At 39.8% G+C, this 13,780-nt stretch overlaps 1 protein-coding gene across 2 annotated transcripts in view; it reads left to right on the forward strand.

Annotated features, from left to right (window-relative positions):
• Positions 1-367: 367 nt before the first annotated feature.
• The window catches only part of si:dkey-87k14.1 (leucine-rich repeat transmembrane protein FLRT2), a 57,923-nt gene continuing 44,510 nt past the window's right edge, over positions 368-13,780 (forward strand). The window contains exon 1 of one of the 2 annotated variants that reach the window (XM_043697158.1): positions 368-770. The gene's annotated coding sequence lies outside the window, so the exon portion shown is untranslated. Of the gene's footprint in view, positions 771-1,211; positions 1,342-13,780 lie in introns of those variants that run through there. The other variant, XM_043697159.1, reaches the window with a different exon arrangement.

Here is a 13,780-nt window from a genome sequence, read left to right on the forward strand (position 1 = left end):
AGAGCGAAGAGTGGGGGCGAATGCGAGAAAGGGAGAATGAGAATGAACGAGGGAGAAAGGTAAAGAGAGAGAGAAAAAAATCACGAACATGTAGCACCTGCCGCAAGTCACGGTATTTAACATTACAATCCAACAGAACGGGCGTGCTCAATTGTACTCCTATCATCTGAGGTGTAACTGTTACCAGTCCTGAATAAACAAAGCGGAGTTGAACGGGGCTGAAGCCCTTTCCCCGTTCTGTTTGCTGACAGAGCTAATTTCACCCACTCCCCTCTATTTACTATTTCAATAACAATGCTCATTGCCTGCTGGTGCACTGGCGGCCCGAGAGGTTAAGTACAAGGGAAGCTGAGTCCGGAACACGAGTGCACTTGTGGCGAACGGAGAGATATGGGGCCACTTTGTCAGAGTTGTTCCACACTTAGCCAAGGTGACTGCGCGGAGGAGAGGCACAATGGGGCTGCTCGGTTACCGAGCTTGTAACATCCCTCTCCACAGCATGGCACCGTGTAACTTGACTCCACCTGTGAGCTCATTGGAGACAGCCCTGGCGAATCCCCCAAGCATGCAGGAGGGCCCGGAGAGTGGGCTGCAAGAGTTGAGTTACATTCGTGGGTTAGTGAGATCAGCAAGTGGGCGTTTTCCCGTTTCAGACTGAGCGAGTGCGAGGGTGCTTCAACTTCATTCCGTTCCCAAGAACTCAACAGGTTTCCCCTGTTGTCGGACGGGTAAAGAGCTGCAGTTCTCAGGAATCCGTGTCACCGTTAACGGTAAGCGCTCATCCTCGTCCTGAGTCGGAGCTCTAGATTGGCGCAAGCGAGGCAGGGGGACATGCTCCTGGGAGAACCAGGCACTATCCCCGGTCATGCAGCGTCAAGTCCAGTGGCTTCAAAGTCAGGGGAAGGAATAATCGTCAGATGCAAACAACTTTGACGCGCAGGGTGGAAGTTGTGAAGAAGTCACGCACCCTGTACACACTTTTGCTAAGTTGGCACTAAGCGATCTCAGAACCAGTAAATCTCAGGGGAATTATGGGAAGTGGGTAGGGAGGGGGCTCTTAGTGTGACAATTTAGGGACTCTTGCTAAAAAGTCTTGGATGAACAAACTCCACCGCCCCAGTTTCCTGAGGCACTGTCTCCCTCATTCGCGTCTTCTCTAGGGTTCTCTCTCTCTCTCTCTTTCCGACATACACACCCACACCTTCCACGCCGATCCCTTCACGCTCAGAAGATCATCAATTCTTCCAGGCTCCAGATTTCTCGTCCAATAGCCGCATTTTGCAGACTGGAATGTGGCTGAATCGCTCAGTGAAATCGCACAACTTGGAGTTACCAGTTCAGGTGCAAGTTGTTCTGTACTTACATTACACAGGGCAGGTCGAGCCGATTGACTGCACATTATATACCTTTCAAAGGTTACCTGGCTGACTGTCTCTCTCTCTCTCTTCAACAGTCCTCCTCATTCTTACTTCACACTTTTAAAAGATGATATTTTCTTTCCCCGTCTTCTGAATCCTTGCATGTTAAATTGCACTGTCAACGCTACTTCTGTCTTCGCTTGGAAGTAGATGAGTTAATCGGCGCAATAATGTGTAAAATAGAAATGAGAGAGGTGCGTCTAACCTCTGTTTTATATATAAAAAATTACCCGGTCAGAAGTTTAAACTGTGTCAATGGTTATATATTTGCATCAATGCCTGTTTAAACTCTTCATGTGTCGCCCTCTGTCCTTGCCATTTACTAATGCAATCCGCCAAATGAGCCAATATATCAGAAATGAAGAAACAAATGTTTCAGATTTTAGAAGAAGTTTTTTTTTAAATCTAGCATTTTTGTTTAAGAGGATGGTTTTCACTTTGCCAATATCTCCGCCTTTCAGACTCAGTGAGTAAACTCTTTCATTACTGGTCCCAACTGACCTGTAGAGTCAGGATATGAGCCACTGACTTCAGTTGCGCTTTTTTTTTAACGTTTCCTTATTAATGTGACCTTTCATCTCCAGTCTATCTCTTCACCCGCTATTAAAAGAACATTGTCTATGAAGGGAATCAATCTTTCAGTGTGCTCTCGTGCGGAACGAGATGAGCTTTGGCAACTGCAGTTATCATTGCTCATTGAACAACTGAACTGGCTGTGAGCTTTCGAGTTTTGCTGATTTTTAAAATCCCCAGGAGAAAGGGTAATCTGATAGAGCTCTTTAAAATTGCGAAGGTTCGGTAAGGTTGACATCAAAATAAATGTTTCCAAAGTTGGGGGTCAAAAATGTGCAACGTAGTCGCAAATTAATCCAATAAGGAGCTGAGGGGAAATCTCTTTGAGGGAAATGGAGGTTTTGAGAGAGCAGTTTGGATTCCTGTAAGAGGAAACAAGATAAGGAAGAAAAATGTATCTGTTGTTGGGATGCCTGTGTGAGAGCAAAACTAGCAGCATCGCTCTGTTGGACCCAAAGCCCTGAGGTTCTGTGTAAGTTAATGGTCGATAATTTAGTGTGTATTACAGCCAGCAAAACACGCGTTAACCTGACGCAAAGAAAGGGAATAACCCGCACAGAAAATGACTTCAGGAGAACAAGACACCAACTCCCCGGTGAGGGAAAGCAAATAAATTGACTCAGTGTAACCCAAAAAGGAAACCACATTTACGAAATAAATCCAGTCTAATAAATATTAACACGAGACAGAGCAGAAAGTCTTGGAGTAAGAGAAACGTAATGTCTCCTCGGAGAATTAACTTTATTTACACCAAGTTCAGATATAACCCCCCCCAAAAAAAAAATTCAAATCTAAAATTTCAAGGCCTGATTTGGTAGGATTTGCTGTTCATTTTGTATTCACTGTTTATTAATGGGTTTGAATCAATTAATACTTTGCAAACTAAATATCCATAATGATTCATTGTGGCAATTATAGATTAAATGCAAAACACTTCATCATTTGGGGTGACATTTTGATTTATTTTTTCAATGTCGATCCTAGACACATTTAAAAGCGCTAGGCTATTCAAAGTTTGTTTTATTAAAGCGTTTTGATTGTGCACGTGGACAGGAGGCCATGATTGGTGAGAGGCAAAATCCATCCTTGCCTCAGCTTTTCTTGAATCAGTGATTTCAAGTTTCCAGTACTCCACCCACCCCACAAATCTCCCGTTTGCAGCAGCTTGGCTCAGTCCGGCCTGTGTATAAAATTATAGGAGTCAAGAACGCAGATTGAGACTGTGTGCTGGGATGAGATTGAATGACGTTGGGATTTTGAGAAGCTGCTTGGGAAATATATCATCACCTGTCGTGTGCTGTAATTTTGCTGTTTTGTTTTCGTGTGACTCATTATGTGTGGGGCCTACTAGACAAGTTAATGACTACAGAATTCCTCCTGTGTACATTGCTCGATGATCACTGTGCTGAAATGTTGCTGTTTCCCTTCCCACTATTCACCCGTTGTTGACTTGTTTATTCATGTGCCTAACAGAAGGGACACGTTCCAAAAGCAATATGGGGCGCTGCTTTCTTCAAACTACTTTTGGAATCTCACCAGAATATTCCCCGCCCCTATTCTTTCTCTGTCTCACACGCGCATTTCTTTTAGAGACTTGTTCATTTTAGGAGCCCGTGTCGCTTTCTCCTTGGCACATTAAGCTGCAATCCACGCTCAACTGTAACATTTCCTATTGATCCGCATTCTCAGCGGTTCGCCTTGTCAAACGCTGATCTCACTCCGAGAGTTGGCGGCAGCGAGAACTGATGTATTCAAGCCATTTGTCTGGCCATGGAGCTGGGACTGGCTGTGAAATTCACGAATCCTGGGCTAAAGATAGTGAAAGGCATCAGGGAGAGCTCTTTTGTGTGTGTGTGTTTCTTCAACAGGCACTGGTCACGTTTAAGAGTTCCTGTTAGTCTCTGGCAGAGGGTTCACTTAAAGATGTGCACTGCATCCCGCTAAGGCCTTATCGAATATTTTCTACATTCAGCAGAAACCAGAGTGAATATCTCCTGCAGCTACAAAGTTAAAAATCACACCACACCAGGTTATAGTCCAACAGGTTTAATTGGAAGCTCACTAGCTTTCGGAGCGACGCTCCTTCATTAGGTGATAGTGCTACATCACTGTAACACGAGACAACAATCTAGGTCCCTCAGTTTGTTCATTCAACAATAGTTGGATTGTTGAGCAAAATAAATATCACATGCACAAGCGTTTTGTTTCTTATTTTGCCCTATTCATTCAAAAGGTAGGGCTCTGAAATTGTACGTTAAACTTTCAAAGGCATATTACTTTTATAAAACAGTTGCCATAAATGTAACATTAATTCTGTTCACTGGCACGAGCCTTTGTTTAACATCAGAAGCTTTATGCTTGTATAGTCAGAATACCGTTTGAGATATGTACGACATGCAGACGGCTGCTGTCATCCATCTCAAATGTTACACATTGCTCCACTGCCAACACAGCCTGTTCCAACTCTCCGATATCAACACTTTTGCTATTATGAGCATACCGTTTACCGAGATGATAGCGTTGCATGTGTAGGAGTTGAAAATGAGACATAAATTAATCATATATCATGACAGATGGGAATTGTTCAGGTATACCTGATGCACAAGACAAGTTGAACCACCTATGGCATTACAAATGAGATTGGTTCATGTACAGATCCGCTTGGCATTCATTTAACAATACAGTCACGGGGAGTTAGATTTCCATGGAAAGGGGCCATTCGGCCCACATTGTACATGCTGGTCATTAACATACATCTATTCTAATCTTATTTTCCAGCACTTGACCTGTAGCATTGTGTGTTATGGGTTTTCAAATCCTCTTCTAAACACTTCCTGCTTTCAGTCAGTGAGTTTGAGATATTCACAATTCTCCGGTTGAAAACAACTCTGAGCACTCCTCTAAGCCACCTACTCCTTACTGTGAAACTATGACACTTTGTTATTGATTCCTCTACTAAAGGGAAATGTTTCTCCTATGTACCTGTTCTATGCCCCTCAGGTCTTTGTACACATCAATCAAACCTCCCTCAGTCTTCAAGAACAACTTCAAACATTGAGAAACATCAATAAATTCACCAACTTCAAACACGGAAAGACACAAACATTGTGTTGTACAACACCACCACGAAGGAAAACAACCCTAGCCTATCTAATCTCTGATCATAGTTGAATCAGTCCAGGTCAGACTACATCCTGGTGAATCTCTTCTGCATCCTCTCTCTTTTTTACTCACTTGTGGAATGTGGGCATCACTGGCTGGGCCAGTATTTATTGACTGTCCCTAGTTGCCCTTGAGAAAGTGGTAGTGAGCTGCCTTCTTCAACCACTGCAGTCCCCCTGCTGTAGGTTGACCCACAATGCCATTAGGAAGGGAATTCCAGGATTTTGATCCAGCCACAGTGAAGGAATGGCGATATATTTCCATATCAGAATGGTGAATGGCTTAGAGGGGAACTTGAAGATGGTGTTTTTTTCTTATATCTGATGTTCTTATCCTTCAAGATAGAAGTGATTGTGGTTTTGGAAGAAGTGCAATCTTTAGTACATTCACATCCTTGCTATAGTGCAGCAACCAGAACTGCACACAGTACTCTGGCTGTGGTTTTATGAACATTTTATACAGCTCCTTCTTCATTTCCTTGCTCTTGCATTCAATATCTTGACTAATAAAAGGCAAGTATCACATATGCCTTGTTAACTGCCTTATCTATCCATCCAACTGCCATCAAGGGTCTATGAACATGCACACCAAGGTCTTTCTGTTACAAAAATAGAAATTGCTCGAGAAACTTATGATCTGACCTTCCAAGATTCTGATCTTCAGTACTTCCTAGATTCTCACCATTCAACATTTACTCCCTTACCTATCTATTTCATCCTGTAATCTAAGGCTTTCCTACACCATTAATTTTCAAGTCACCTCTGAAATTAATGGTCTTGTTCATGTCTAGATTATTAATATACACAACAACAACAAGAGAGTCAGCACTGAACCATCTGGTTTGCCACAGGATACAGGTTTCCAGTCACAAAAATTGCCTTCAAACATCACACTCTGTTTCCTGTCACCAAGAAAATTTCAATTCCAAGTTGCCAAATTGCCCTGGATCACGTGGCCTCTTAGCTCCTTAATCAGTCTGCCATGTGAGACCTTATCAAAAGTTTAATGAAGTCCATGCAAACTACATCAACTGCATTAGTCTCATCTACACACCTACTACTTCTTTGAAAATTTCAATCATATTTGTTTGACTCAACTCCCCCTGACAAAACCATAGTTTTGCTTTCAACTCATTCATGGCCAGAATGGTTTAATTTTGATTCCGAATAGGTTAGTTTGTTTCCAAAGTTTGGAATCTGCAGTTTAAAAATAAAACTTATTCTCTCATGTTTATGATTATAGAGCATTAAAGTCATGCATTAGCTTGCATTTCTGGTAATTCCATTTCTTTGCCATGATCCAACAAGACCCACTGAGACTGAATGCAAACAATGTGCCTTTAAAGTTCCATGAGGATCACAATTGGATTCTCACCCATAAAAACAGTAGGAGCCTCACACGGAATTCAGTTACACTCCATCGATGCCATTTCTGAGAGTTTCTGGTTTGCTTCCTAAAGACTGGAAAGCTGAACTGCATTTTAGTTGGCATGGGATGGGAAATGCTTCTCAGCTCCTGATACTAAGGCAGATCAGACTCACTGGTTGTACCGAAGCTTCATGACTGATCTGAATCCTCCAATGAAGGGAATCAAATCATTTCAATTTTCTGGTCTTCTCACACCAGGGATAAATTTGAACAGCATTGGGGTTTTTAAGGAAGGAGGCTAAAGTATTGCCTCCTCCACAGGTATGTATTCAAAAAAGGTTTGCATTTTCTGTAGTGTCAAGAAGGTGTCCCTAGGACAAGCTCCATGCAAGTAAAGGGCCTTCCCAGTAACCCAGTAATCCTACATGAGGATGAAGACTGGAAATCACTGACTGTCATGACCTGCATCTAATATCTGAATATATACCTGTAACATTTCAAAATATGTGCCCCTCCATTGGATTATTAGGGGACAATGTAGGAGATTGTGTTATATCTTGATTTCAGTTCTAAGGAAAAACATGCTTACTGCATCAAGAGCAATTCTTTTGCTACTGTTCACATCTTGTCACTTCACCCTATTCCCCCTTGCATCCAGATGTGAGGGCACAGTTTTTCTATTCCTGGGTCCCTTGGCATGCTAGATTCTCTAGACAGCAACCAAATGAGCATTTAGAAGGCAATTGCCCTTTTTACCCCCATGTGGTCTATGCATTCAAGGACAGGAACAGCAAAGATCTATTGATGTGATCACAAGGAATTCACCATAATTTACAAACTTTCTTCAGAAAAAAAGTAGTTTTATTTTGTTAATTGAGGTATGGGAATTTTATACTGAGCAATAAAACACATTTTGCTGTGCTTCCCAGGACAGATTAGACTGAGTAAAACTTCATTATTTCTGCACAATGTTTCTCAATCTTGCAGAGGAGCTGTAAGGTATTATGGTGATCCTTTTTGTGCATTGTCCCTGCTAACTTTTTCTGTGAATACTGATTTTGTGTCAATTAATGCCTAGTTATCCCACAGGCCTCATGCAACTGACTGAGACAAATAAAGGCCATTTCATGTTAAAAGTGCTTTAAGCAGGTGAACAGATCATCAGTAAATTATGAAAGGCCAATGTCTGTTTTACTGCATCACACAATCTTATTACTTTTCTATTCCCTGATTCGGAGTGGCGTTTCTGACTTCCCAAGATGTTCTCCCATTTGACGAGACTTTCTTATGTTTGCTGACTTTCTTACGCACCACTTCATCCCAGAAGTAATTCTTGTTGCTCACTTGCTCTCTGTTGTCACATCTATCCTGAGCCCTCGCTCACATTGAATATTAGGAAGAAGTGAGTGGGAGAGTCAAACAGTCAAGCAGTAACAGGGGGAAGAGTTAGAATATAGGAATTAAGTAGATTTAGTGTATTGCTTTTTTGCATTGAGTATATTTTTAAAAGTTATTTCATTACTGACATTGGAATGTACAATACTTTGAAATGCAAGGCATGTTTTTATGATTTTTTATGAAAAATGTCCTATTAAAGGTAACTACAGCTTTTATATTGTTGATCATTGTAATTAGCAGATTCATTTAATGTTGTTTTACTTAAAACTCCATCGTTAAGGAGCACAACTGCATCTTTAAGCAAGGGCTTACTGAAGTATGTATCATATGCAGTGTAAGGCTTCCTTTATATTTTTTAATAGTCTTTGCACCAGAAAATCACCCTATAACTCAATCAGATATCTTTGTTTCTGCTTGCCATACAACAGTCACCCTTGAGGAGTCTATGAATGAAATTACCAATGAGCTGTTTCTAGTTACCTATTATCAACTTAGAGAAGAAGCTTTCATCTAACCAACTTGAGGTGGATTTTGACCAGAGATGAAAGATTCTTAACATAGAATGTTAACTCTGGACCACCCAATCTCCACAATGTTCTATTTCTGAAATATATAAAGTTCTGTGTTGTATTTTAAACAGTACAGAATTTTAAATGTTAATCAAATGTGAATTCAATTCTAGAATTGCTAACATTCTCTACTCGTTTTTACTTGAAGTTTTCTTTTCAATTGTAACATTATAACTATGATATATGCTCACATTTAACAAACATATTTATATTCAACCTTTTAATTTCTTTGAGATCTTGTATTATATCTAATTGATCCTTGTAAAGACTCCACATAATTAACCAAAAAAATGTGGAAAGGTTTCTCCAAATAAATTTTTCAAGGTGAAATGTAATTCAAAATGTTGGTCAACTAAAGCTGAATGAGTCCCACTGACAACAATTAGGCTTCTTTAAGCTTCCCACAGTCCTCCGTTAACTCAGCTGTAGTTACTAACAGGAAGAAATGAGCTTTATTGTTCAATTAGTTTGGGGGAATAAACAGACAAGTAATAGGGAGTTTCTCAGGCAACAAACAAACAGTGTTCTGAAACTGCTTCTGTTGAACCTCAATATTACTCACAACCTCATTAGTTTCCAACTTTTCCATTAACAGATAAAGAGAAAAGCTCAATGATTTAACAAACACTCCTGAGTAATGTACAAGAGTAGGTTGCTGTCTGACAGCCAATTCCTTATTCATCACTAGCCTTCAATTGCTTGCTTATCTTGATATCGTTGCCTGTTTTACTGATAATTCTATTATCAGTGATGGTCTGAGCATTCCACTTTCATTCCTTCCAAATCACTTCCATACTCCATTCTTCCCTGCATTCATAAGAAACAGGAGCAGGAGAAGGACATTTGGCCCCTTGAGCCTGCTTCGCTATTCAACAAGATTTTGGCTGATCTGTCCTCGGCCTCAACTCCTCTCTCATGCCAGCCAGTAGCAATGAGCTCCCTGATATTTCAAATACCTATCTACTTCCTCTTTAAATACTTCCAGTGATTTAATCTCTAGACTCTCAGGAGTAGAGAATGACAAACATTCACTATCCTCTGGCAGAAGAAATTCCTTTGCATCTCAGTTTAAAACGTGTGATATCTTATTCTGTAACTATGTTTCCAACTTAGAGATTTCCACACGAGTAGAAAAATCTGCTCAACATTTACTTATCAAAGACCTTTTTAAGCCTACTCAGAACCTTAATTCTCATTCTTGTATGTTAAAATTCATTCCCTTATCTGATTACTCTCACTCTTTCTTTCCCAGGACCATAAACTGTCAATGTTCTTACTTTGCCTTGTTGCTTTCCATTTACAATGTGAGGGTCTTTAAGATAGCTCTCTCTATCTCTCATTTAACAGTGTGTCAAAATAGAATTCCAGAGACTTGAGTACATAACTTGAGCTATACTGGCAGATTTATTGATTTTTGGATACATTATTAACCAAACATCATCCTTTTGAGTGGATGTAAAAAGCAGTATTTAAAGAACAGCAGGGAGTTATCAGTATCCTGGTTAATATTTGTTTGTCAACCAACAATGCTAAAACAGATTATTTGGCCATTATCTCATTGCTGCTTACGGAACATTTCTGCATACAAATTGCCTGTTGCATTTCTTATATCACAGGAGTGACAGTACTTCAAAAAATACTTAATTGGCTGTAAATGCTTGCAATGTCTGTCTTATTTTAGATAAATATTGACAGTGTTGTGGTTTGAGCAATTTTCTTTAAATATTTCAGCAGTTTCAAATATTTCTGTTCTAAAGAGACCATTAGACAAAAAAAAGCTTAAAGAGGCAGACAATCTAAATAATTGTGAAATAATTATCAAAAGACAAAAGTTTATCCTCTCCCTGAGTGACATAATGTTTATGGAGCAGCAAATCCAGGTTTGGTTAAATTGCATTCTCCCTTTGGTTGATGTTGTGAAATGGCTCAGATTAATTTCTAGGATATGTACCTATTGTATTTGATACAGTCTCTCAAATATATTGTACGTACATTGAAAGACAAAAACTTAAATTAAAAAAAACTAGGATAAAGAGCCCATGGCATTCCGTTGTGTTAAAATTCCCTTTCCCTTCTTATTATTATTGACCTGTCCCATTCTCATGTTACTTTGCTGTGTTTTCCTTCACCCATACATGTAATCTTTTATAATCTTGAATGATAAAGTTTCTGTTTATGTTCTATTTTCTAGTTTATCATATCCTGCTCTTCAACAATCTGTCAATGTTTTCAGTCAAGCTATGGTCCTTCACTGAATTCTTTTCATTACGGGTGAACAGTTTATTTGCTGGTTTTGGATTCTTCTCAGCTTGAAACAAAACTCTCTCTATATGAATTGGAAGATTCAAATATCTGGACTGTATTAAGTTTAGAACTGTGTCTACTTGATAGGTGTGAGGAAAGTTAGTGAAGTTTCTTTGGGATCAAGCTAGTTTCAGAACGACTTGCCTGGAACTGAGTTGATCTGCTGTGGAATTTCAGCAATCCAGTATTGGAGAGTTATAGGAATGCTGGATACCAACATGTTGCTGATGATTCATCTGCAAGACAGATTTACTCATGAGGCACAAAATAGGTGGCTCTTTCATTGGGAGACGAGCATTCTTCCTATGCAGATCCACAAAACCCTGTCAGCAAAGGCCCCAGCATTTCTAAGGAGATAGACCGACAGCAGGAACATTACCAATGTTCTGAATACCTTTCACTTTGAGGCAATTACAAGCCAGTGGAACCCCTGTGTCAACTCAAGTCTTCAACCATTTATTATGACCACTGGAGGAGATCCATGTTGGCTCAGCTTAGCTAAGTGAGATGTTTCCAGTTATGAAGACAGTAGGCAAACCACAAAATAAATTGCAACAGTATAATTCAATTTTGTTAAACTAATCGTGCGCATCGATGTAATATATGACTGTGGAGGCCAAGTCATTGAGTATCTCTAAAATAGAGATATATAGGTTTTTGATTAATAAATGGGATCAAGGATTATGGGGAATAAGGCAAGAGAATGGGATTGAGAAACCTATCAGCCATGATTGAGTGGCAGAGCTTACCTGATGGGGCTGAGTGGCCTAACTCTACTCTATATCTTATGGTCTTATATGTAATGGCTGACCTTCAGTGCCTCCTGGTATCCAAAAGTCTAATTTTTAAAACCATTAATGGTCTCAGTCCCTCCATAGCTTGCTATTTTTCTCCAGCCATATACCCTCTAAGAACCTGTGTTCTTGTTTCAAGTTTGACCTTATCTGAGAAAGAGTTAGAGTTAAGGTTAGGGCTTGGGGTTGGGATAAACCTAACCAAACCCATTTCTGTTGCCACATGATTTACGTAAGTACTTTCAACCATCAAAATCCCAAACTTTAGAATTCTGTTCTGCCCTTCTCAAACATTTTCTCAACCATTTAAGACATGCTTAAAATCTATTTCTTTGATCATGCTTTCAGTTGCTCCTCTTTTTCTGCTGTACAATACCCATTTTTGTTTAATTATGGTTGTGTGAAGTGCTTTGTGATGGTTTTCTACATTAAAGGCACTATATAAATGGAAGTTGTCACTGTTATTTATATAATCAATTGATTCAGATATTGATTTCCACATGATGTTCCCTTACAGGTCTTGAAACTACTGAAAGAAAATTAGCTCACAAACTTTCAAAGACCAGTTTCATTTCCAGTGCTGTTTTTACTGTTGTAAAAGCATCCCATAGTACTTCATACAGGGGAGGACTGGCACTGATTAGTGATAGGTTGAGGCTTATTGACAGAAATCATGGCCAAAAAGATAGCTTTTCAAAATACATTTGAAAGTAGAGAAAAGGATAACAAAGGAAGGGATTTGCAGAGAGTGTTCCAAATATAGGATCTAGCCTTTGAAAGATAGACCGAGTGGCTAGTGAATGTAAAGGAGCCAGAGTCAGAAGACTGGAAGGTGCAGACTGACACCTAGTACTGGAGAATACTGAGTATGTAGGATTGGACAAGGTCTGGGAAGAATTTACAAATGAGGGCAAGGATTCTGAACTACCTGTGTGACTGGCTAAAGAGCCATTAGACCATAACAATGTAAGATTTAGGAGCAGAGTAGGCCATACATAATGCTACGTATGCTCCACCATTCAATGAGATCATGGCTAGTTTGTGAATCCTCAACCCTAAGTTCTTGCTTTTCCCCCATATCCTTTGACTCCCTTAGTAATTAAACAAAAGTCTATCTTAGCCTTGAATATACTCAACAATGCAGCCTCAGCAAGCTTCTATAAGATAATATTCTACAGATTTGCTACAATCTGAGAAAAGAAATTTCTCCTCAACTTTGTTTTAAATGAGCCACCCCTTACTTTGAGATTGTATTCTCTGGTCCCAGACTCTCCCACAACCTTTCTGTATCTAGCCTGCCAATCTCTTCTAAATCTGGTGTGGACAAGCCCAATCAACTCAATCTCTCATCAAAAGAAAATTCCTCTATACCTAGATGCAAAGTACTGGACATCCTTTGGACTGTTGCCAATGCCAGTACATCTTTCCTGAGATAAGTGGACCAAAACTGTTCACAGCATTCCAGGAATGCGCTGAGTATTACATTGTATAATTTTAGTAATACCTCCTTTATTTTAATTCTTCATTCCCTTTGAAATATAGGCCTTAGTCCGTTTATCTTCCATATTACCTGATGAACTTGTATTTTAGGTTTTTGCTGTGCAATCATTCAATGAATGTTGGTTAGAACAAAATAGTTGGTAAATGTGAAGAGAGCTACAGAGGCTCAGGTGGTGGTGGTTGTAATAGTATACCCTGAAGTGTGGCTCTGTGGTCACATGGGCAAACATCTCCAAGAGGAATGTCACTCTGTTGTTATGGACCAGACCAAACCCCCTTCAAATATATCAAGAAAGCCTAGACCTAAGTCTTTTTTAAATTTAATGGCAAGTGTAAGGTGATATGTTCCAGATGTAATTTGATTGGTTACACTACTCAGCTTTAAGAAAGCATACTTTATCCTTACTTGGACTAGATTGGGTTGGGATATCTGGTCAGCATGGACAGATTGAACCGAAGGGTCTGTTTCCATGCTGTACATCTTTATGACTCTATGACTCTAAGTGTGACTTAGTCAGTCATAGGTTGTGGATGGAGGAGCCTGAGGTGAGTTGACTTCAGTGTAGTTTGGAGCTTGATCAGCTATGCTCCATTCATCATAACAGTGGCACAAATTTAATCTGAGAAATCACCAACTCATCAATCTAATTTCAGTGTGTTGCTGGAAAAGTGCAGCAGGTCAGGCCGCATCAAA

Source organism: Chiloscyllium plagiosum, chromosome 10, assembly GCF_004010195.1.
Source record: "Chiloscyllium plagiosum isolate BGI_BamShark_2017 chromosome 10, ASM401019v2, whole genome shotgun sequence".
Lineage (NCBI taxonomy): Eukaryota > Metazoa > Chordata > Chondrichthyes > Orectolobiformes > Hemiscylliidae > Chiloscyllium > Chiloscyllium plagiosum.